At 35.3% G+C, this 26852-nt stretch overlaps 1 protein-coding gene across 7 annotated transcripts in view; it reads right to left on the bottom strand.

The window, feature by feature from the left end:
* GRIK2 (glutamate ionotropic receptor kainate type subunit 2) overlaps window positions 1-26852 on the bottom strand; it is a 628363-nt gene that overhangs the window by 563314 nt on the left and 38197 nt on the right. The window lies entirely within an intron of this gene.

The following is a 26852-nucleotide window of genomic DNA, read 5'->3' as shown; positions in this document are numbered from 1 at the left end:
ATCTGCCCCTATTCCTGCAAGTGCCCAACAACCTGAACACATCCAGAGCAGCTAAGACCTGCCCTGTGTTAGAAGCATCTTGTATTCCAGAGCAAGTTCATGAATCAGACGAACATGCCAAATTTTCTCCTCTTTCAAATATCAGGAGTGTTTCTTAGGGGCCGTCCTCTGCCAGGCCTCACAGCAACACCCCTTTGGGACATCTTCTAGATGAACAGAGGCCAGCTCAACTGGTAAGTGGAGTTAACGTGTTAGTGGGTCCTACTGGGATAATGGATTACTTTCACAGTAATATATTACATGTTAATAAAAGCCTCCTGGAGATGGTACCTTAATCCACAGTCATCCTGCAGTAGCTGAAATGTCAGGTACCCAGGCAAGCCTATATTTAAAAATCACTTCAGATCCAAAATGGCCTTTCAAGACAGTCTAATCAGACCCCATTTACAGAAACCCAAAAGTGTTACACGAGCTCCCTAAAATCTGGTTCCTAGAAAAATCAACATTTAAGTTCTATTTTCCTGTACCCTTACCTTTTGAGTTTTCACTTTTTATTCAGGATAAACTACAAGGTATTTAATTCAGCTATATACTGAGCAGTTCCTGTGCTTATGGAGCTGTAATTCTGATTCTGATGACATCCACCATCAGAAGTACTATAGTGCAAATAGAAAATGCATAGACATAAAACAAATTACCCTATCAAGTCATAGAGAGCATTCTTTTCTTTCCTGCTAAACGCTTAATATATTTAAATGAGTCCACAAGATTAATGTAAGGTTTATCAATGTTTACATGAAGATTTCCAAATCAAATCATTATCTACCTGCATTATCTATGTAGAAGGACCACTAAAAAAGAATTCAGAAAAGTGGCTGAGCCCTCAATTGATAAGGACTCCAAGAAATGTCCATATTCCAATGCTATTTACTTGGATAATATAAATCTAACCTAGGTCTAATTATTTTATGACATGGTACCTATAACATTATTATAATGTAGACTGGCCCATGGCATGCTAGAAGCACATATCAAAAACAATTTAGCAGAGAATTGGGGGATTTAGACAATAAGTTAAAAAAAAAAAAAAAACCCACTCCTCCTCCCAAACTCCAGAGAATTTTCCCCTTGTCCCATTCCAGTCATGCCAGAAGTACTGTCCTGAATCATGAAATATTATTTGGAGAAAGGGGCTCAACATACAAAATATGACATATAGCTAAAATCACTAGAACTAAATACAACCAACATTTCTAAATACATTATCTACCTTTATTTTCTCTTCTTTTTTAGACATATAAAACACAAGCAGCAAAAACAAGCAAATGAATCCACCTTTCTAGAAAATGTCTCTGTCCCCTTTCCCTACCCAAGCTTGCCATAACCCTACTGATTTCCTGCAACCCAGACATAACTCCCCAAAAGAAGAGTTTTATACCTATTATCCCGAAATCCAGTAGAAAAAGTATGGGAGACATTTGTAAAATAAAGAGTCTTATGAAGTTATTTCAAACAGCAGTTAAAATTCATAATTACATGGAAAAAATAAAATAAAATAAACATTATTAAAAAGAGTACATTCACTGCATGTAAAACTTTGTGAATTCTCAGGTGTATCTGAAGAAATTTCAGGCTCCCCAGAAAATTTTGAAATGTTTGTTTAAAAAAAAACTCTCCACAGTTTAGTCTGAGAGAATATAACTAAGCATAAAGCATAAAACAAACCATTTAATTACTCAGAAATCCTTGAATATTCAGTAAATCCAATAACTTCAATTTGGAAAAATAATATTTAATATTAAAATACCAATGCCAATCATCACTGGTACCTGCTCACTGATGGTCTGACACACCTTGGGCGGCTCCCCCTTTACTTATTAGCTTTCTGTTAGCTTTATGGTCAGCTTCCTTCCTCATTCCTTTTTTTGTGAAGAAAAAGAGTTTCCACAGTTAGAGATAAATCCTAACCTTGGAGTGAATCCTGGGCTTACTAATCAGCTGGAACTGACCACAAATTAAAAACAACTACAGCATTTTTAACTAAAGAAATAAAAACAAAAACAAAAATCTAACAAAGACCACAACATGGGACAATGTATATAGTTTAAGCTTACATGAAAAAAACAAATACAAAATTGTTTATGAAAAAATAAGTAATGAAAAAAATGGCAGAAAATAAGCTAAATTGTTAATGATTATGTTAAGGGGTAAAGTTATAGGTGGATTTTTTCTTTTTTCTTGTTTATTTCTGTGACACTGTTGTTTAATTTCTATAATAAAAATATTTAATTAGAAAAGCATACTTATTATATTAAAAGCATACTTATACATATTAATATATTATTAAAACCAAAATTTTGTTTAGGTTATTTTAAAGTGATCATTATGTTTTACCCCAAACACTATCCATATAATATCGAGTATTTTAATTCTGACTTAGCAACATCATCATATTATTTTAAGAACAGAGAGATTGTTCACTCTCTTTCACAAATGGTGTACAAGTCCATACTTTTATTTTTACTTTTTTTTAGCTTTTTAGGGCCGCACCCGTAGCATATAGAGGTTCCCAGGCCAGGGGTCCAATCAGAGCTGAAGCTGCTGGCCCACACCACAGCTACAGCAATGTGGGATCCAAGCCACGTCACAACCTACACCGCAGCTCATGGCAACGATGGATCCTTAACCCACTGAGTCAGGCCAGGGATCAAACCCGCAACCTCATGGTTCCCAGTCGGATTCATTTCCGGTGCACCACAACAGGAACTCCAAAGTTCATACTTTTAAAACATAACTTTTAATTTAAAAGTTGAAAATAGTTCTGATGATTATGTGTTGTTGATCTGATTTCAAATCTTAAGGCAGGACTAACACTGAATTTCAAATGAAGAATTACACAAATATTCATGATCAATGTCTAAAACTCTTGAGAATCAGCAAATTTATACCAAAAAGGTTAAATTCCTCCTTGGCTATCATCAAAAAGACAAACAGTAAATATTGGCAAGAATGTGGAGAAAAGGGAACCTTCATACACTGTTGGTGGGGGTTTAAATTGGTGCAGCTACTATGGAAAACACTAGGAAGGTTTCTCAAAAAACTAAAAATAGAGCTACCATAAGTCCCAGCAATTGTATTTCTGGATATTTATTCCCCCTGAAAAAAAGAAATGAAAACACTAATTTGAAAAGATACATGCGCCTAATGTTCCTAGCAGCATTTTTCACAATTACATACACACACACACAACTATTACTCAGCCATAAAAAAGAATAAAATTTTGCCATTTGTAACAACATGGATAGCCTTGAAAAATATAACACTAAGTGAAATAAGTCAGAAAAAAAATACTATATGATATCATTTAGATATGGAATCTAAAAAATAAAACTAGTGAATATAGCAAAACAGAAGCAGGCTCACAGATACAGAGAATAAACTAGTGGTTATTGGTAGGAAGACAGAGGGAAGAGGGACAAGATAGAAGAAGGAGAAATAAGCTACAAGGATATATATTGTAAAACACAGGGAATATAGCCAATGTTCTATAATAATTATAAATGGAATAAAACCTTTAAAAATTGTGAATCACACTATGTTATATATGTGAACATTATATATTTGTATATCAACTTCACCTCAAAAAAACAATTTTTAAAAATTCCACTTCTTTGCAGAGCACTAAAGCAGATGAACCGGTAATCCTCTCACGAGCTGCCCCAGTAGGCTTATGCCTCATGGAAGCAAAAAATTACCTGTGGGAACTTCTCTAACACTACAACACATAGAGCAGAATTCAGTAAAAGCTGATGGTTGCACTGCACCCTCCAAGGGTTTAGTTTTAGGAATTCTAAAAAGAGCTCAGTCTAGGGCATATTATACTAAGCACACAGCTGGGCCTACTGCTGTAACCGGTTAGTCTCCTATGTTGAAATGCAAACATTTAAACAGAAGGCATAATACAGCACCAGCGGCTTGTCTGGGACAGCTGCACTAGCTTTTGAAACCTGCCTCTGCTAGCATGCTTGGCCATACTCATGTGAGGGCTAGAGGTTGGACACTGGCAATTCTCACTAGTATCTCATGAATTTATATTGGATCTCTCAGAAAGCTTTAAAAATGCTCCATCCCATATATCATAGATTATTCCACTGTCATTAAAATCTATGAGTATAAACACATAGCTTTTGGTATTCTGGAATTTTAAAATTCTGTAGCATTTCTGTGTCTTTAAGGAAAATCAAAGGAACAAACCTGTTTTATATACAACCAAATGTTTTAATCTTCAGTTAGTAATGCTGCCAGTCTAAGAAGATGGAGCAGAAGGCACTAGGGGTAGGAGGCAGCAGCAAAATAAGTCCACTTGCTTCAGTCTGCAGGAGGAAGACCTCAATTTCACCCCGTATACAAAGGTGTGAGCTTCTTTTCCTTTGCTTTCTTTATCGTTTCAGGTAACAATTATTTGGTATTTAGCGTTTCTTGATAATTTCCCTTTTTATAACTTATGCTTTGCTCACACAATTGGGACTCCTCAAAGCCTGTCACTGGGAAGTAAATTGATGTTTTACAGAAAAGTTCTAAATTTTATGTTTTGGAAGGAACATGTCAATGAAGCTAGAAGGAAAACTTAATGCAGTAAAATTTAACATATATATGCTAAATGGGAGCTTATAAAAAAAATCAAAGTATAGACATAGAGCACAAGGACTGGAAGGATCTACACTTTTTTTTTTTCTTCTTGCCTTTTCTAGGGCCACTCCCGAGGCATATGGAGGTTCCCAGGGTAGGATCTAATTGGAGCTGTAGCAGCCGGCCTATGCCACAGCCACAGTAATGCGGGATCCAAGCCGCATCTGCGAACTATGCCACAGCTCACGGCAACACTGGATCCTTAACCCACTGAACAAGGGCAGGGATCGAACCCACAACCTCATGGGTCCTAGTTGGATTCGTTAACCACTGAGCCACAACGGGAACTCCAATCTACACATTTAGTATCATAACCTTCTGGGGTGCATTCCCAATATATATTTCAGATGAAAAAGATTACATTTGTATTGCTCTAGTGACTGGAAAATCACAAACAAATTAGACATTTTGAATGCATCACAACTAATAAGATATGGAAACCTTTCCTTATTAAAGTAGGTTAACATTATCAATTTAAAGCATATTTCTGACAGTTCAAATACATTTTTTGGCCATGTAACAGGTTTGCAAATCTTAAATGGTTTCACATTTCTCTAAACCATAATAAGAGCATAACATGAATATTTAAGCAGCTTAGCTTTGATTTAAATATATTTGCTCAGGATATGCTGGCAGCAACCCAAAATGTAGTGTAATACCCTCAAAGCTGGCAATTCCAAACTCATTTAAGAAAGCAGATAATATGAGTTGGCAGCATTAAAGCAAATAAAGTCAATTAATTTTTTTTCTTAATTTGTTTCTTCTAGCTTGAAATTGCCAGGGATGGATAAATCTGAAGATGAATAAAAAAAGAAATTACTGAGAAGGGAACAAAAACAAAACAAAACAAAAAAGATTAAAAAATCTAAAGCTGCTATTTCTTATTCTGATCTTAATAGCAGGTTACAGTTGAATAATAACATTACCTATTGGAGGTCACTGAAATGTAGAGAGCAAAATCCATTTTGAAAAGTTTAATATGTAGAAAGCCAGTACATCATTTCACAAGCAATACCCTAAACAGAAAGATTTTTTTAGCACTATCATGTTACAGAAAACTGCATTTTTATAGTAACTGAAAAATGCAAACTTACTGCCAAAATAAAACTATCTTTTTCTTTTATTACCATTAATCATATGTTTTGAAATGTAATCCCTTGTTGAGGCTATTGAGTGGTAAGATATTTCTACAGACCACACTCAGATAGCATTCTCAGTGTTTAACCACCTTTCTTCAGTCCATTTCGGTTTACTATGGGACTGTAATACTGTTTTTCAGAAATAGAAAAGCAATAAAGAAGCACATTGAAATGGAATCCTAACTTGCTTTGCAATAAAGAAAAAAAAAAACAGTTTGCATTATTTAGTTTTGGCTTGAAGGCACTTCAATTTTTGATGCTTAGATGACTCAACTTAGGTGTTGAGCAAACATATCTTTCATACTATCACTGCCACTTTTTAGGAAAAAAAATTATAAAGTTGTTTTGGAGGAACTTAAAAGCAGTGTCTTATTTGATACTTTGAGAGCAATAGTTCTCAATCCTGTCTACACAAAGGAGAACTTAAAAAAAAAAATTCTGGTTTGCACTGTAACCCTAAATCAATTAAATAACAATGCCTTTGGGTGAGCCCTCAGGTATGAGAAAGGTTTCAAAGTTCCCCAGGCAATTCTAATATCTGGCCAGGTTTAAGAGCCACTACTTTAAGAATAAGTCATTCTTAAAATGTTAGTAAGGTTTTTTACTACTGCTAAATGAAGGACTCCAATGTTTAATTAAATCAGGGCATCATACCACACTATTATCAATACTATGGCCATGTTTCTTGAAGTGTCTTAACATATGGAAATCCATATGCTACACTTGCATACCCATATGCTCAGTTTCTATGTATATTTTTCCAAATACCATTGTAGCCACTGTGTCACTTTCAAAAGAAACATGTTCTCCATATTTTATGAATTGATTAATAGAAGGGTATTTATTTCTATATATATAATGATTTAAAACTAATAAAAATATTATTTAAAGCTATACATCATAGAAAATTATTTGAGATAAAGTATTGGGCATTGGTTTGAACATTAGTGAATACTTGTTTTATGCTCTAGTAGGTAATAGCAGACATCAAGAGTGCCTCGATGGGAGTTCCTGTCATGGTGCAGCAGAAACGAACCCAACTAGGAGCCGTGAGGTCTCGGGTTTGATCTCTGGCCTCGCTCAGTGGGTTACAGATCTGGCTGGCGTTGCTGTGGCTATGGTGTAGGCCAGCAGCTGTAGCTCCAATTCAACCCCTAACCTGGGAGCCTCCATGTACTGTGGGTGCAGCACCAAAAGGAAAAAGAAAAAAAAAAAAAAAAAAAAAAAGAGTTGCCTCAATAGGAAGTGTGAACTAACACAAAACAAAATAAGCAGTGCAATGAGATCCTGCTGTATAGCACTGGGAACTATGTCTAGTCTAGTCACACATGATGGACCATGATAATGTGAGAAAAAAGAATGTATACATGTATGTGTAACTGGGTCACCTTGCTGTACAGTAGAAAATTGACAGAACACTCTAAACCAGCTATAATGGAAAAAATAAAAATCATTGTAAAATAAAAAAAATTAAAAAATTAAAAAAACAAAATAAGCAGTGCAAAATAAAATTTCTAATATTTACTAAAAGAGCATTAAAAAGAAAACTGATATTTGGAGGTTGCATCCTCTGGCCATTCACATTAAGTATTTGCTTTTCTTAAAAAAAACAAAAAACAAAAAAAAAAACTGAGAGGTAGGTAACACTCATCATCAGAATTGAATAATATGGTCTCAGAAAAATTAATAATTTATCCAGGGTTACACAATAATTAAATTCCAACATGGAGTGCAAATCAAGATATTATTCTATACTTTTTTCCTGTCAACCCATTCTATCTCCAAGAAAGGGAACTTCTATATGGTTAACTTCCATAAGACAACAGAAACAAGTATCTTAAAAGAAATGCCATAATTAATCCAATTCCATCCAACTAATTTGTTGACTGCCTAATATAATCACAGGCTACTAGTAGCTATCAAAGACATAAGAATGAAATTCATTTGATCCCCACCTTCAAATATATTATTATAGAAATAATAATTGATTACAAAATATACTAAAGACTAGAAGAGAAATACAAACTAAGAAGTACTGCAGTAGTGTAGACAAAGGAGAATTTTCCTTGCATCAGGAAGCAAGGAAGCATTGAGAATGATGATTAAGCCCAACCTTGAAGACTAAGTAGAATTTCCACAGGACCTGTGTGTGGTATGAGAAAACTGTGCAATGAGTAATCTACAAAGGGAGATAGTTTAGAGTGGTTTAAAGACTGGTAAGAAGTAGTGAAATATGGGAGTTTCCCTTGTGGCTCAGTGGGTTAAGGATATGGCATTGTCACTACAGAGGTTCAGATCACAGCTGTGGCATGGATTCAATCACTGCCATGGGTACGGCCAAAAAAAAAAAGTAGTGAAATCTGGTTGAAGTGCAGAACACAAGAAAAGATGGAACAGGGAAAATAACAGATACTATTTTAGGATCAAAACCAAAAAGCCTGAAAGCCACTTAAAAAATGATCAAGTAGTATATCCTCTCTTTTTACATTGAGGAAACTGTAGCTCAGCGATGTTGGATGTTTCAGCAAACATCATACCAGTAACACAGTGGTAGAGATATATACAGAAAGATAAACTTCCTACTTGCTTTCTCTCCATTCCTTCTCCCTTCCCACTTCATCTCATCCTCCCTTTCTTCTTCCCTTACTTTCTCCCTTACTCCCTTCCTTTCTTTTTGTCATATTTTACATTTTCATTTTATTCTTTTCTCTCTTTTTTTTTCTTTCTTTCTTTTTTTTTTTTTTCTCTTGCTTTTTAGGGCCAAATGAGTGGCATATGGAGGTTCCCAGGCTAGGGGTCAAATCAGAACTATAGCTGCAAGCCTACACCACAGCCACAGCAATGCCAGATCCAAACCACATCTGCAACCTACACCACAGCTCATGGCAACGCCGGATCCTTAACCCACTGAGCGAGGCCAGGGATCAAGCCTGCAACCTCATGGTTCCTAGTCAGATTCGTTTCTGCGGTGCCACTACAGGAACTCCCTTTTCTCTCTTGCATGTTTAACAACACTATATGTAAAATACAGTTAATAGTATAATTAAAAGGTTGACTTAAACTATGCAGGTAATGATGAAAAGACTGAGTAATTACTACCACACTCATAGATTTCATTTACTTACTAGCAAAACAGTGTTTTCTCTTGTAGACACCATGCACTAAGCCAGCTGCAGTCTTGACCAGCTCTGAAGCTGATCCTGACATTACCCCTGACCCAGAATCACATCCTTGATGTGGTCTTGAAACCCGCAAATCTCTGGCATATTTTTTTGCATTTCAATCTGCCACTTTTATAAACTTCATAGAATTAATAGCATCCATAAAGAAGGAATGTCACAATAATATATTATCACATTTTAATAAGGTTAATTCCCAAGCTTACTGTGAATTCATTTAAACAAAGACCCCATAATGCCTCTTGTCTTTTTTCACATTCACTCTCTAAATCTACTATGACTAGAACTACAAAATTTTATGCCATCTGAATATGACCTGTGATTTCCCAGATTTCTCCTATTTTCTGCAATAGAAGCCTTGAACTACATACTCTCCAAAGTTCCAGAATGGCTTTCAATAGACTCAGTAATATTCTGGAGTCCATTAGTCAATGTACTGAACAGCTCATTTGCCAGAGCATTTTATAAAGACCAAAGAGTAAAGTCATAATGATCGCAATTTTCCTCTCTTTTTTTCTGAACTGGAAAATGTCCCCATTTTTCAGCTTTTTCCCAAAGTTTTATCTTTGTATTATTAGTCCCTGTACTTCAAGAAAACATATTCATAGTCTTCCTATCAGATAGTTCTCCATTTTTAATATTTTGAAATATTTATTAAAGGCATATGAAATATCTGGAAAGGATTATTTTATTAACAAGTATATTCAAAGTATTCTACCACTGAACTAATATAAATTTTTGAACAAAAATACTTTTAAAAGCCTCACCATTTAAATAATTCAACTAAAAAAACCTGTCATTTTCATGATTAATTGTATTTTGTAAAGCATTTATTAGATACTTTGATTCATTCCAAATATATTGATTGGAACAAGTTATTTTAAATATAAATAATATTATAATTGGATGTTAATCAAAAACATAATTACTTAAATTTCCTCACTTTGGCATTGCTGGTGGGCCAAACATCCAGGTAAAAGTAACAAATTCAACTACCTAAGGACTTCAGACTATTCAAATATGACATATCATGTTGACAAAATATTTGCATATGTAACAAGCCTTTTTTGGCATAAGCATCTCAGTAAAAATTAAGAAATTTTGAATATGTTATATATAAATCATATTTATACACAAAAACACATATTTAGTACATAATTTTGAAACTCTTATTAAGTAAATTTTCACTGTATTGTTAGGAAATACATCTGTGCATGGCTGAATGCAAATTCATAATAGGACTAGACAGAATATGTCAACCTTTTCATAATCATAACAGAATTAAATCCTCCTCATCCTGCTCAAGCAAACTGATCTCCCTTCAATATCAGAATATCTATATTATGGGTACTCACATAAGATGTACCCCTAAAGTGATCATTATCCAGGCCTTGTCAAAAGTGCTGCTGAGATAGTTGGCCTGTCAAAGGGATAGGTGAGCCACCTTGTGATTGATACTTAATATTCCTCTCACAAAATTCCAACCACATTGCCTTTGACGTTTTTTTGGCTGCCCCCCTGTCATATAGAAATTCCTGGGCCAAGGATTAAATTCAAGCCACAGTTGTGACCTAGGCCATATCTGTGGCAACATTAGATACTTAACCCACCATGCCCGGCCAGGAATCAAACCCACACCACTGCAAAAACAACGCCAGATCCTTAACCCGATGTGTTACAGTAGGAACTCCTGCCTCCTGCCTTTCAATATCAAGTCCTTGAATTATTAAAGGGAAAGATTTAGAAGTAACCAAAAGTGTTCCCAATAAGGCCAATGTTAAGGCCACTGTCCATTCTGTTGTTACTATTTCTTATATGCACATTTTATACACATATGCATATACAAAAAAAGATGTCTTCATTTATCAGATTATTTTGTTACTTTGAAGTGTTTCATATTGCCCTGGCTTCCAGGATGCCTAGAGCTAAATTGTTTTGTGTTGATTTCAATTATAAAGTAATACCTTAAAAAAAAAAACATAAAAAATATAGAATAACCCTTAAAATAAAAGGTAAACATGATTTTGTACTCTTACAAACAAGGAATACACTCACTAACACTTTGTTAGGTAATAACTGTTATTTTATTTTTGTTATGGGTATTTATTTGATTATAACAAGATTTAAAATATAGTAAATCAATGTCATTTTTATTTCTTATTAAGAGAATTTGCATTTCTTGGTATGTGAATTCTCTTTCTTCATAGCCTCTGTCAATTTTTTAAAATTAATATTTAAAGATTTTCTTTGTAAACTTAAAAGAATGCTACATATAATAATGGTATTTGATATACTTCTTTCAAATATTTTCTGTTTGCTTATTTTTGTCTAGGCATTCAGATGTCCCACGAACAATTATTTAATAAATAAGCCTCACTTTTTCTGACTAAATGAATGATGCAACTTTTCTTATATATTAATTTTTTTCCAAAACTAAGATCAGGAGTTCCTTTCGTGGCGCAGCGGTTAACGAATCCGACTAGGAACCAAGAGGTTGCGGGTTCGGTCCCTGCCCTTGCTCAGTGGGTTAACGATCCGACGTTGCCATGAGCTGTGGTGTAGGTTGCAGACGCGGCTCGGAACCCGCGTTACTGTGGCTCTGGCGTAGGCCGGTGGCTCCAGCTCTGATTCGACCCCTAGCCTGGGAACCTCCATATGCCGCGGGAGCGGCCAAGAAATAGCTAAAAAGACAAAAAAAAAAAAACAAAAAAACTAAGATCAGCATTGGCTTGCTATTCAGTTAAGCTGCTTTAGCAGTAAATCAGATGTTCAACTGCCATAATTATGTAAGCATAGATGAGATTAAATACTTGTTTCTTTTATTTCCTAGACAATTTCTAATGTTTTATTTTTTATTTTAAAAAAGATATAACAAAGTCATTTAGGCATTTCAAGTAAGTAAATCTTATTAAAATATTCTGTTAAGATACAAATGTTTCAATACATTTATTGCAATCATCATTGCTATTACTGTTGTCAAATCTTGGGTATTTTTTTTGCCAAGAACGTCACAAAGTTTTTTTTTTTTTATTAATCACTTCTCTCATAAGGGATCTTGAGGTTGTTGCTACATTAATGCATGAAACACAAATAATAATTCAGAAGTTAATAATGAAAACAGATAATACTCATAACCTTTTTTAAAAATATAAATTGACCTGCTTTTTTCAGTCTTTTTCTCTCTTTTACCATGTACCTGAATAAGAATTGCATATTTTAGAACAGGAAAGGACATTAAATCATTTAATCAAACCACCATTTTCTGAGAGGACTTTGGGACACTGCAGTTAAAGTGGACACTCTGGTAGAATAATCTCAGAATCAGAACCCACAATTTCTTTAGACTCAGTATTCTCTCCACTCTACCATGAGCTCTTTGAATTCTACAAAAGAATAAAAACTACTTCATTTCATGTGTTAAATTTCCAACTGAATCATTTAAATTGCTTTAGATAAAATTTCTCTGACTGCTGATATTGTATGAATTGTGATTAACATCACTGGTATCAAAATGTTATCTTTCTCAGCAAATAAGTATGATTCTTTGCACATCAAGAATGACATTTACTCCTACCATAGTAAAAAAAAAAAAAAACTTATCTATCAGTAAACTACTCTGGCCTAGGAGACAAGTATTTCAGATTCAGTAAGTGAACCCTGATTGTCAATGTCCTGTATATGACATGAAGTAATTTATCCAAATGTGACATTATATTACACTGCAATTATTTTAACTCTGTTTTCATCACTAGAAAGTAAATTCAATGAAAACATTTTCGACTTCTTTTCTATTGTAGTCTCAATAACTAGAAATAGTACATGGCACATAGTAGGTGTTCACTAAGTATTTATTGAATAGTTAGTACCTTGATTTTTTTCCTCCTATAAGAATCACAATCCAATGTATAATTTTATCAGTTGTCTTAAAAATCATTCATTTCTCTAGTTTGAACCTTATAAAATATCTTTTTATTTGTCAAAATAATGGCCAAATATTAGTAATTACATGGTTCAGTCTAATATAAATTAGTAATGGAAAACTGGTTAAAACTTTTGGTACTCTTTACATAAGCAAATATATACTTATTTGTCAGGTATTTGTTGAAAGAAGTATAAGTGAAAATCAAAAAATTTCAAATCTAGTTTTTTTGTTGGTTGCTTGCTTTTGTCTTTGGGGTGTGTCTGTGTTAGAGAGAGAAAGATAACAAATTAATTTGATTACCTCCATAAATGAGAAAGCTATATATTTAGATGTCCAAAGCTTTAAGAGGCTTAGACTAGCTTCAATTCTTAGAAAATAAAACTTTAATAAATAAAATATAAGCATTTGGATAGAAATGATATCTTTGTAGTTCTCACTCTGCATTGCATCTGTGGGGCCCTAGCTCACCTTTTCTGCTTTATTTGGAGCTGCTTATAAGGAGCCTGAGAGAGTGGACCATATCTAAGCCAACGATGTCCTCAGGGCTTCCTCAAGTTATAATAGAGTTTTCTCGCCCTACACTCCCACCTGAAATCCTAACTATTGAGTATTATGTCTCTTTTTTAAATGAGTGCACAACTGTGTGTTTTGGGGAAGGAGAGTGTTATTTCTGTCCCCTTTTCTCAGGCTATTTCTGTGACTTTCTGCCAATTTTCCTGTAGTTGTCTATAGTAGACCCTGCTTCTTCCTCCTCCCTTCTCCTACCTCAAAATGGCTCATAAACTAGAAAAATCTGGTTTAATACAGTAAATACATTTTGGAAGTGTTTCTTTAATGTATATACTTTGTGCCCAGCTATATGATTATACAGATAAAGAAAATGAGGCCCAGAAAATGAACTTATTTCCTCAAGATTACTTTGCTGCCTAGTAACTTCTGGTTAGTACAATTTTGGGGAAAGGATTAGTTCATTCAATCTTTTTTTTTTTTTCTTTTTATGTATGGCATATGGAAGTTCCAGGCTAGGGGTTGAATCAAAGCTGCAGCTGCAGGCCTATACAACAACACAGCAATGCTGGATCTGAGCCACATCTTCGACCTACACTGCAGCTTGCAGCAACATCGGATCTTTAACCCACTGAGTGAGGCCATGGATCAAATTCACATCCTTACAGAGACTTCATCAGGTTCTTAACCCACTGGGCCACAATGGGGAACTCTGTTCGTTCAGTCTTTTTTTTTTTTTTTTTTTTTGTCTTTTTAGGGCTGCAACTGTGGCATATGGAGGTTCCCAGACCAGGAGTCAAATCGGAGCTGTGGAGCTCTAGCTGCTGGTCTACACCACAGCCATAGCAACGCAGGATTCCAGCTGCATTTGCAACCCACACCACAGCTCATGGCAATGCCAGAGCCTTAACCCATTGGGCAAGGCCAGAAATTGAAACTGCATCCTCATGGATGCTAGTCAGATTAGTTTCCACTGAGCCATGATGGGAACTCTTGGTTCATTCAGTCTTGATTAACTAAATAAGGTTGATATTTAGTTTCATTATCATAAATCACTCACTAAACAGTGCTTCAGATCTCAGACTTAGATGTTTGTGCAAAATAAAGTTATCAACTTGTTTTGGTGCCAAGATACAGGGACAATTTAATACCTAAAAAAATACTTAAAAATATATTTGACAAATGATTTGTCATTAAATATAAAATACAAATTTTGGAAAAAAGAGATTAATGAATGACCTATGTAAAACATAAAATCCATAGCATATGCCATATTAAGTAAACTAAATCTAAACGAGCGCATACTAAACGGATTCATGCCTCAAGTTGACCACAAATTCAACAAGTCAATGCTTGATCTGGCTTCCTAAAATAATTCAGGTCTGAATTATAGTATACAAAGTCATGCTCACATCAAGGTCACACTATATGCTGTGCCAGATTATTGGGTTCACTTCTAAGAAGTACAGTTTTTAATTGGAACTTTGACAAAATATCCAAAGGAAAAAGATAGGATGACAAAAGGTCTGGGAACTATACTGCAGAATGATTCAATTTAAAAATTGTAAGTAATTAAAGAGAAATGATATTTAAACAGCTGTTTGCATGCTACTGGGATTAGTCTTATTTGGCTAAATATCAATTTGGGGATTTAGGAAAGGATTTTCTAACAACATGAATTGCCAATAAAGAATGAGCTCTAAAATAGGCACTGTCCCACCTATAGATGTGTACAAGATAGCCATAGATGAAAAAACGAAAATCTGTGAAAGGTAATATAGGGATGATATCAGAACTGAACTACATGACAGCCAAGTTCCTTTTCATTTTGACATGCAATCTATAGATTTCTACAAATCTGTAAAACTTAACATTTACACCTATGATTTAAAAAGATCCTAGGGAGTTCCCATTATGGCTCAGGGTTTATGAACCCAACTAGTATCCTTGAGGATGCAGGTTTGATCACTGCCCTGGCTCAGTGGGTTAAGGATCCACTGTTGCCATGAGCTGTGGTATAGGCCACAGATGTGGCTCAGATCACACATTGCTGTGGTTGTGGCCATGGCTGGCAGGTGCAGCTCTGATTCAGCCCCTAGCCTGGGAACTTATGCCATAGATGCAGCCCTAAAAAGCTAAAAAAAAAAAAAAAAAAAAAAAAAAAAAGAGAGAGAGAGAGATTCTAATATGTTAGGTACCAATAACAAACCTAAACAAGTAAGATGTGTGATTACAGCTTCCCAGTTATTTATTTAAATCGTTAATAATCAAAATTCCTGAGAGATCATTGTTCCAAGAATATCGAGGAAGTAAATATAGAGCTCTTGAATAAACCTCTGTTTTGAAACAGATGTTAATTAAAGAGCAAAAAAATGGACCCTAAGAAATACTGCGTCATATTAGTTCAGATACACTTTATAACTTCCATTGGAAATCTGTAAAGAGGCACAACTCTCTTAGAGAACCTATTTATAAGCCTGAGGAGCTTTTTTTGAGGCATTTCCCTTCAAGTCTCTATGATTCTGAACCTCTTATACAGCAATGAGAAATGACTGCTTCAGGAAGTTACTCTTCATTGAATGAAATGTGTTAGATCACTCAGGTGTGTTGAGGAAAGAATCAAGGCAGAGAATCACCTTGGCATATGCATAAAGTCTTCTCCATGCTCTATGCATCATAGTCAAAAGCAAAGAGAAAAGGTGACTGAAGTGACTCCAGTGTTGCTTAAGTGGCATTTCCATAAATCCTCCCCCCAAAATACTAATACAATTAGAAGTATACCATGATATTAAAATGATTTTGATATCTGATCCAGCTGTCCTTCAAGGTTCAGGACTTTTAAGGACAATTTTGAAAAGATATGGTTAGTTTAAACGAAGTTGATTAGAAGAGGTAATGATAAAAGTGATCTTTCCCAGTTTGTATTCAGAAATATATCTTACTAGCAAGAGCTTGATTATCTGATGTGATTAAGCTCTTTTACAACAAAGACTATATTATGCTACTAAAACCATAAAGTTCCTAATGTACAAAAGAAAGATATTATCAGTGAGGAGGAGAGGTATCAACACCACTTTATATCTGTTTATTGTAACACTGTATGCTTTTATTTTCTGTAGTAAGGGTTTTATTCTTTGTAATGAAGCATAATAATGAACTATATAGACAAAAAGGATGTAAAATTCAAAAAAAAGGCCCATGAATAACTCACAAACCCACAACTTTGTGCTGTCAAGAGCATGCTTCTAAATTTGCAGAGCTTATCATTCATTTGAATTTGGTTTGGCAAAAACGTATTCTGCCTAACTAGATATACCTATCATTGAGTTAACTACTGCCAGCACCATAGAATCTTATGGACAGGGTCATCAGAGATAAAGATTCTGCTCACCAAAGCCAACAGAAACAAGCTGACTGCTACGTAGGAAGAGGTCAAAAAGAAGAGACAGGTATTTAAGTTAAGTCTTGAAATCTGGGGAAGGAGATTACAGAGAGAGATCAGGATAAATGGCACAGAGGAGGTGGCAGAACATGAGATATGCCTCTGGGATAACAGTAATATGAAGACTTTATGAGTGTAAAATGGTTTTTATACATGTTATCTCACTAAGTCTTTACAATGTCCAGTCATTTAAATAAGGCAACCATTCCGGCCTCATTCAGAGGCAAAGAATCACACAGCAGTAGTTTCTATGTGTGCCATGACAGGAAAAATCCTGCAAGCCCTGAATTCTGGAGACGTTTATCACAGCTACATTAGTGAATAATTCAACTAGAGACACAAAAGTGGCTATGATCAGTCAGCACTCATTTGGGTCCATAGCCCACATCAACTAAAATTTCTGCCCCATTACAAAAGAAAACAGATACAGGAGAACATCTAGGACTGTGGAAAAATGAAAGAAAATTGGTAAAAAATCAAAGAAACAATGGATTCTAAACTGGTAGCAAGTGCCCTTTAGAAATGGCAGTCCCTGAAGTACATGCTGAACATTTAAGCAGATGAACCAGCAAGACTAAGATGTAGAGGGCATATGAGAAGGACAGAAGGACTCAGGGGAAGAGATAAATAAGAAGTTCATTATGGGGAAAGGAGGGTTGTAGAGAATGGAAAAGAAGATAGGCTAAGATGAACTGTTCACAGATAGTATGTTCAGAGTTAAGAGACCTTGGAAATAATGCTTTCAAGTAATGACAGAGAATATATTCACAATGAGAAGTAGTTCAAACTGGCTGAAACCAAATAGAGACCAAAGCCACTAGGTTTTAGGAAGTGAAAACAATGAAATACCAGGTTAGCCAAGGGTCATCAACATGAGTATTGCCTCCAGATAAGATGGTAAGAGTAAGCCACTGAGGAAGACTAAACCGCATCCTTAAGTTACTGAGGAATAGAAGAGCAAAACAGCAGAGATAAAGGATTATACTGAGCCTGCTTCTGAGTTTCAAGACTTGTAGGGAATTGATGGAGAAGTAGCCTGCCCTGGAAGGAATCCCAGGGATGTTGTCACATTTGGGGTAATATAAAAAAGAGAAGAAAGAAACGTCTGAGAAGTTCAAATCTGAGGATTAGAGAGAATGAGACATGCATGTGGCAAGGTAGAGGCAACTGATAAATAGCAAATGGGGTGTGGGGATACTGAGATCTTATTGCAGAGTAAATAGAAGAGATTTTGTAAATTTGAATCATTACCACTTTTAAAAGAAAACTAAAACCTAAAAGTCACCACAGGCTGGTATAAAACAATGCTTTTTTTCCTAATTCAGAAACCTTAGTACATTTTAAAAGTACCCTGTAGCAGTTTTTAAATCACATGGAAAAACTGTCAAGGTTTCATTAGAGATGATACATCTCGATTAAACTGAATATATTACTATTATTATTATTATTATTATTATTATTATTATTTTGTCTTTTTGTCTTTTTAGGGCCACACCCAAGGCATACGGAGGTTCCCAAGCTAGGGGTCAAGTTGGAGCTACAGCTGCCGGCCTACACCACAGCAACAGCAACACGGGGGGTCCGAGCTACTTCTGCAACCTACACCACAGCTCACGGCAATGCCGGATCCTTAACCCATTGAGCAAAGTCAAGGATTGAACCCACAACCTCATGATTACTAGTTGGGTTTGTTAACCACTGAGCCACTATGGGAACTCCCTGAATATATTATTTAATATAAACCTAACGTATTTCTAAAAATTATTGAAGTAACAGCTATATGAATAAAAACAAGCAAATCTTCCATCTAGACCTTATCTCAGAATGTAGGATATGTTTTTCCTTGAGATGGAAATAAATAAGATGTTCTTTCCTTGTACTACAACTTACACTTCATACAGTGCAAATGGTTTCAGGTAGTGATAATATTACTGGGGTAAAAAACCAAGAAAAAGAAGTGATCAGAGTTCCCCATGGTGGCACAGCGGAAACAAATCCAACTAGGAACCATGAGGTTGCAGGATCAATCCCTGGCCTCGCCCACCAGCTCAGATCTGGCATTGCTATGACTGTGGTGTAGGCCAGCAGCTGTAGCTCCAATTAGACCCCTAGCCTGGGAACCTCCATATGCCTCGGGTGCGGCCCTCAAAAGCAAAACATAAAAAAAAAAATTTTTTAATTAAAAAAAGAAGTGATCATATTGTTAGGGTAAATAATCAGGAAGAATATGTTCATATTATATGGCTTTAGTTTGGAATTTTCCAAGTACATGCACATATTCAAAAGATCCGCCCTACTAAAAGTTTCAGAAATAATTTTCATGGATATATAATAATCACTTTTAAAATGCTTTTCAAAAAAAATTTCCTTGCATTCAAAATTTACTTGCCTATTTCAGCTTTACTGTCGCCTCAGAAGGTAAGGTTGAACAAAATTAAATTCCTTGATTAAAACTCAGAAACCTGTATCCACTCATTTGTCTTGAGGAATAATCACAATACAAACACATAATTAATTTTTGATAGTTAATATATTCTGCTTTTTCCATCAATCACTAGATATTTTTAGTGCTTTTCTATATGACAGTATTTCTCTCTATAAATTGGAATTCAATTATTTAGTTTTAAGAGAGTATTTTCAATATTTAGAGTATTTTCCATATTTAGAGACATTTTCCTCCTTTTTTTTCTCTTGAGTGAGCTGTTTGACTCTTGGGGGAAAAGAAAAAGCAATAGTGATGTTACTCTTTGAACTTTGATGTTATTGGCTCCCCTTGTTCCTTAAGTGTGTACGTCTGTCTGTGCCTTTTTTTGAGGACCTCTCTCCTATTCTAGATATTTAGAAATGAGAGTGGCCAATCTCAAACTGATCACCCTGTGATGCACTCTACTGCATTGAGAAGTGTGATGAAAATGAAAGAGTATAATACAAAGAGAGGTAGTAATAGAATCGAAAATATTCATGTCCAATTCTATTACAAACATTATAAGAAAAGGAGTAAAACTGGAAAAACATCTTGCGTCATTTCTTTGCTAATTCACTCATGACTTGCTAACACCACACACGGTAAATGTTTTTAATCACAGAAATCTGGGAATACAGTCTACACAGGAGGAGAAAATACCACTCTTAGGCCCAATCGGTCCACTACTTGCTTTTGCAAATAAAGTTTTATTGAAACTCAGTTGTACCTATCCATTGATGTATTGGCTGGTTTCATGGGACAAAGGTAGCGTTGAGTTGTTGCTACAGAACCTTTTGTCCTAAAAAGTTGAAAATATTTGCCAGCTGGCCTTTTACAGAAGTTTGCCAACCCCACGTTTATGTTCAAAAAGGTTCTCAATTAATTTGCCCTTTCGCCACACTTTTTATCTTATACTGCCTTCTAAACCCAATGACAGTGTAGAGAAAACATAAGTTTTTGCTATGTCTTTCAAGAAATCTGTCAGTATGTCAAGCAACTATCAAGCTGCAGGACACATCTGAGGCTAAAGTCACACTCCATGCTATTTTTTCTTGCCATCCAGGAGACTTTAGAATTTCAGTCAATGTTTCTTCCCTCTTTAAAATTATCCATTGAAATTAACACTTTCCCAAGACTTAAGACAACCTCTGCTCTGCTCATCCTTTTCTTGCATCTCCTAAAAGACAAGTATTGACATCCTTTCACTACAAGAAGTTTCTCAAGTCACTTTCTTGCACACTGCAGTTCTAGCAACAAAATGACACCATGCACACTCCATACATTATAAAGATTTCCCAGACCTTAAAACCAATCAAGGCAAAATTACTGGCCATCCACTGTTATGAGAGGGTAAATCACCTCCTCAAGTAGGTAACATCATGTTCTGGGTAGCACGGGAATTTCCAGTATTAAAATAGAAACTAAATGACAAACAAACCAAAAAAAGACCCAGTTCTCTCACTAGAAAAACCTGGAGACTTTCTAGAAATATAGGAAACTGTGATCACTTTTCCTAACTTTATGGTATTGAAATAGAATATGATTCGCCAACATTCAAGGAGGTGCAGACTGGTCCTGCAGGGCCAATCCCCTCAAAAGCAGGAATCCCGTGGTGACAGGAGACAGACACTAGACTACACAGAAGTTTTACTCAGTTAGAAGTGACATGTGGGGAGACTGACTTTTGGAAAGAATTGAGCTTAGAGAGCATATAAAAGGTATTAAGGCCTGCAAAATTGAAGATAGTTATAAATCCTGCAATCTAATACTCTCCCCTCTGTCAATCTTTGGTAAAATTGAAAAAACAAACAAAACAAAAACACAGCCTTTCTTGTGGAATCTGGCAAAGAGGATGTCTTTAGGTCTGAGTCTGATGAGGCCTGGGTCTTAAAGTCCCTTGCATATTTGGGAGGGGGGTGGGGGTGGGGGGTTGCAGACAACAGGAGTAAGTAATGCATTGTAAATCTATGAAAAGGGCTTTGAGCTGCTCTAGGTCCTCAAATGGAAATATGGGTAAATGTGCCAATATGTCCTAGGGGCCCTGATTTGGAATCTGATTATCAATTTTAATTTCTTAACCTGAAAAGACTAGGACATATAGTTGTTGGACAGCCCACATAGGCTCAAGTTTTATTACACAGGCAGAAAGATGTACAGCTAACAGTTCCTCAGTCCAGTTACTTCCAGCTGGGCACAATAATCTTCCTCCAATGATTTTCCTTCAAAGCTGACCAGTTTTAGAACTGGCTGATTAACCAGATTGACTGTGCAAGCATTTGTCCTAGGGTCCTTGTGGCTCCAAAGCACTGGGTAAAGATATAGAGATTCGAGAGCCTCAGCAGGATGATTTTAATTATTGATTAACTTAATGCATTGAGCCAAACTGCAACTTTGTTCATTTCTTCATAAAATCTAGTATTTCCTTCTAGTTTTTCTTGACATCAACTGACCCCTGTCAAATGAGATTTGGTCTATACTATATTTTGCACCTAATTCTGTTGAAATTTTTTATATCTAGTTTCATCTTGATTATTTCCTTTGTTTTAAAAGATTCTTCTTCAAGGAATTTTCCATGAAAAGATCATCTTTATTTGATATTCCATCATTTTTTTTCTGCGACTGTGTGTGTGGGTAATTTTATTTTATTTTTCTTGGTAGTTATTTTTTTCCACTGGCATCTACTAACATTTGTTCATTCCACAGTATTTCATAATGTCATTGAGATGATCATTTACCAATAGAAACATTATTGCCATAACTGTAGTTTTTAATCCCAGAGTCTCTCTAAATGGCATAAACAAGATAAATACTCCCTCAGGAATCTTTTCAAGAATCTTCTTTACTCAAAACTCTATCTAAGGCAGAACATTGCTCTTCTTTACAAATTGTATTTAAGTTCAAAGTTATCAGGTAAAACCATTTAACCCAAAATTCTAAACGAAATGTCCATCTTAACATAATCTCATAATAGATAAACTACTTGTAATACCTACATCCAAGAGATTTTTCTTATTTTTGTTATTTCAACTACAGTATATTGCATTTCCATTTTAAAATAAATATTCAATATACATATTCACCTGTATAATGATGCCTTTAACAAAGGAAGTGGAAAAGAAGAGGAACATTTATTAGGGTCAGTAGAGTATAATGGAAAAAGCCCATGTCTTTGGACATCAGAAAATCCTGGATTCAAATGCTCTTTTTTTTTTTTTTTTTTTTTTTTTTTGGTCTTTTTGCTATTTCTTGGGTCGCCCCTGTGGCATATGGAGGTTCCCAGGCTAGGGGTTGAATCGGAGCCATAGCCACCGGCCTACGCCAGAGCCACAGCAATGCGGGATCCGAGCCACGTCTGCAACCTACACCACAGCTCACGGCAACGCCGGATCGTTAACCCACTGAGCAAGGGCAGGGACCGAACCCGCAACCTCATGGTTCCTAGTCGGATTCGTTAACCACTGTGCCACAACAGGAACTCCTCAAATGCTCATTTTAATAAATTTAAGCAACCTGGCTTTTAAATTTAGTTTCTTGATCTAAAAGATGAGGCTGGGCATAAATGTCTTATAGGGTTGCTGGGATTAAATGAGATGAGTGTGTAATGGAGTCTATGAAGCATTAATAGGCTGCCAGAACTATGGCTTCCTTCTAAGGCTAGATGTCACAAAATATTCTTTCTGCATAAAGTTGTTACTTTGATCTTTGAGCATCCAGTGAAACTATCAATGCTTTCTAGAACAAAATTAACTGGGCAAAGAAAGGATTGGTGGCTAAACTACAGACATATACAAGAAAGCTTATCTCTGAGATGGAGTCCATGGAACAAGGAACAGTAGGAATAATCCATATGCTATAAACATACATGGACCCAACGGGACCCACTTTCAGGAAGTAAGCATGCTTAGTGCAACTGACAAAGTGGTTAGCAAGCTCCAGCTGTATGCGGAAAGCAGAAGAGCAATTGTTTAAGGTATATATGGACTATTTTACATCCCAGGCTTAGACGTTATGAGATAAAACTAGGCCTCTAGGTAAGCAAAACCAGGATGACCTAAAATACGCCAAACCTCATTGGTTCTATATACTTATCAACAACCTCAATAGTCATTAATACTGTTGTCACAAAAATCAATAGAGCTACTAAAGTGTCTATCGCCTGGTAAACATAGATGAGTCCTCTCTAGGTAAGCTAATTCATTACCGAGGGTTCAATTTCCATCTGCATAGTGATGACTCCCAAAGTCCTCTCTTTGTGAATTTGTTTTAAAGCATAACCTTCTCTGCCTACTGAGAAAAACACTAATCACACATGACATGTCACTTTTAAATATTACTTTATATATATTTACTGGAAAATAATGAGGTCATACAGCTATTAATTACAAATATGGTATCACTATAAGAACGTGCCAAGGACAAAAAAAAAAAGATGATGATCACATGTTTGTTGACGGTGATCTCACAATGCAGTTGCATTATTTTGGTCTTTCCAGAGGACCCTGTATGAAAAGATCTATGTTCTATTCAGGAGTTCCTCACAAACATTAATTTATAAGTGCAATAATGGACCTATTCACAGGATGCATTAGCCTTTGTAATTTTAAATATCTCAAATAAAACTCATCTAAAGAATTAAAGCAATTAAATTAATGGCCAGTGTCACTTCAGGACAAACTGTTCTGATCAATTATGTCATTCCGTGAAAAATTAAAACATTTCAGTTGGCTAAGATCAAAATAACAACAAATGAATGTCTTTCCTTGAACTAACCAAATCCTAATCAACTTCTAAAGCTCATTTCATGTCCCCTTTCTTCCATGGTATCTTCCTAATCATTTCAGTCCATGAAGACCACTAACTTAATAGAATTACAATAAGCCTTACTGCCTCAATAAGAAATTGATCAAACCAAGGTCTTACAGCTGTTAGTGGCAAAAACAGAACTACTAAAGTTTAGGGGGTTTCATGCCAAGTTTTTTCCACTACATTCTATGTTCTCTGCCTTCTGCTTTATATTTTATTTAATTTTAAATGTTTTTGGCTCTCACAATGAAAACATAAGTTCTCTAGGGAAGAAGGATGGAGAGGAAAGGTGAGCTGGGAAGGAAATAAAGGGGGAAGTCTTAGGCACCTTGCTAACTTTTATACTTCCATTGATTATTCTCTTCATCACGGTATTCCTGTAAAGGCCTCTCCGTATTTAACAGGTGAGAACTTGAGGCTCAGAGAGATTATGTTAGGAGGCCAAGGCTACAGAGATGGCAAGATGGACAGTTTGGCCACTTTGGGAAAAATGTGTATTATATTGTATGTACTTTGAGGAAATCACTGTGCTGTGCTTTCCCCTATTCTCTCAGATGTTAAGAATGCAGACCTGTTTATTTATAGCACTCTCTTTTTCCTAAGAAATGTCCTATGAAATTAAAATTTCTTAACGGCATAATAACAGAAATAACAGAAAATGGAGTAGGAAATTTTTAATCAAAATATCGACATATAGCTACAAAGAATACAAAAAGGGTCTTTGAAATAAATGGTAATGGAACAATACTTTTTGTCCTAATTGGCACTGTTTTCAGCAGTTGTGATGTATATTAGATGCTTACCACATTATGCTTCCATTATGTTGCTAGGCCATTATCGATAAAAGGAAAAATAACATATTTGTTAGGATTTCCATTAAGTAAATAGAGCCCCGTGAAGGAATGCAAAGGGACATTTTTGGTAATGCCTTCCCTTGTGTGAGAATGAAAAACTGAAGATTTTTCTGAGAATGGAAATAAGGCAGTAATGTGGTCTGTTGGCTACTTACTAGCCTCAAGTGACAGGACTCATACACCTCCCCTTTAGTCCTTGGTAAGTTGAGGGAATTTCTTTGCCAGCTACTAGCTGCAATAAGGACATGAGTATTTTTTTTTCAATTTTGTTTACAAAATACAACATATATGTCCAATAGGTAGTTAAATCTGGAAGTATTTTAATAATTGCATGTGATATATTACACAATTATAAACTAGCTGAAAATCTCTAAAATTACAAAATAGTCCATTTCTAATCTTAATTTAGAAGACATTTACAATATAATTGAAATCATCTAGGACTTTATTTTAAATTATTATTGATTTTTACTCAAAAAACCCCCCTAAATTATTAAAGAACAAGAAAAATTACAAGATCTTAAATTGGGTGATTTAGTTCTAGGAAAAGATTATACATGATGAACCAAGAAGAATCTGAAAATTTGCAGGAGATACCAATTCCCCAAATTACATATTCTTTATCCAGACTAGTACTTGCTCCCACATAAAAATCTTGCTCCAGTAAGAGCAAGGGTAACATAAATCATAGGATCTAAATATGGAAGAAACCTAATTATTCACCACACCCCCACTCTATTCAAGCTTTGCCACAGAACATTTTTCTCACAAGGAAAATGCTAAATGTCTCTGTGCATAGCCTTGCAGCTGAAAAAAAAAAAAAAAAAAAAGAACAATGTCACTAAGAGTTCAGTACAGAAAAAAAAAAAAAAAAGCCATCATCATTTCAGTCAAGCTTTCTGTTTTGTGGAATATTCTGAGATACCAAAAAACATATTGTAGGAATGTAAGATACAAGAGCCTTCAAAAACACAGCCAAAAAAAAAAAAAAAACCTGCTTATCTCCTAAAAACTAATACATAATCAGCAAAATGTAGCCAACCATATAAATATTTAAGTATATATAAATGTATCAACTTGTTCAAAAGTTTTACTCCTGAAGAATTCTGGATAGAATTTATTCACCAAATCTTATTTGAAATGCAATAAGCAAGATTACACTTATAGAGAAACTTAAGATTAGTTTTGAAAAGGATAAACAATAGATCCTAACTTTAAAAAAAAATGAAGTGTAATCATCCACATGAAAAAAAGTAGTAAGTTCCTAACTATGAATGTAAAGATAAGCCAGATCCAGGAGGCACTGAAGAGTGTCTTCAAGGATTGGAAAATGTTCACCTATGAGAGTCGGGAGAGGGAAAAGTGAAAGAAAAATCCAACATTCTGAGTCCAAGTAATTACAGAATGTCAGCAGCATTAATAAGAATAAGAATATCGATTCTAGGAAGAAGAAAATGAGTGTTGTTTGGGCACATGACTCTTGAGGTGCCAGAGGAAATTCCGATGGCATGAAAAGAGGCCAAGACCAGAGAGAGATTTAGAAATCATATGTTTTAAATGAAATCACTTGAGCCACTGCATAGAGGCAATGGAATAGGCAGAAGGGACAGAAAGAGGCCTAGAGGTATCACCACACACCAGGAGAGAAATGGTTTCCAGCACACAAGGAGAAAACTGGGAGAGTGGGCTTTCTTGGGGTAAGGTTGGCCATGCCATGGCTATGTCCTGGTTTAAGTTATCTGTTTTTAAACCTTCTGTTGCAAAAAATAAATAAATAAATAAAAATCATCTGTGTGTCTTCATAATGTAGCTAGTTGGAAACTGTCTAATTCTTGGCACAGTTCAAGCAGGAT

The sequence above is a fragment of the Sus scrofa genome, chromosome 1, assembly GCF_000003025.6.
Source record: "Sus scrofa isolate TJ Tabasco breed Duroc chromosome 1, Sscrofa11.1, whole genome shotgun sequence".
Lineage (NCBI taxonomy): Eukaryota > Metazoa > Chordata > Mammalia > Artiodactyla > Suidae > Sus > Sus scrofa.
The sequence above is the reverse complement of the archived record's forward strand: the minus strand, read 5'-3'. Positions and strand labels throughout refer to the sequence as shown.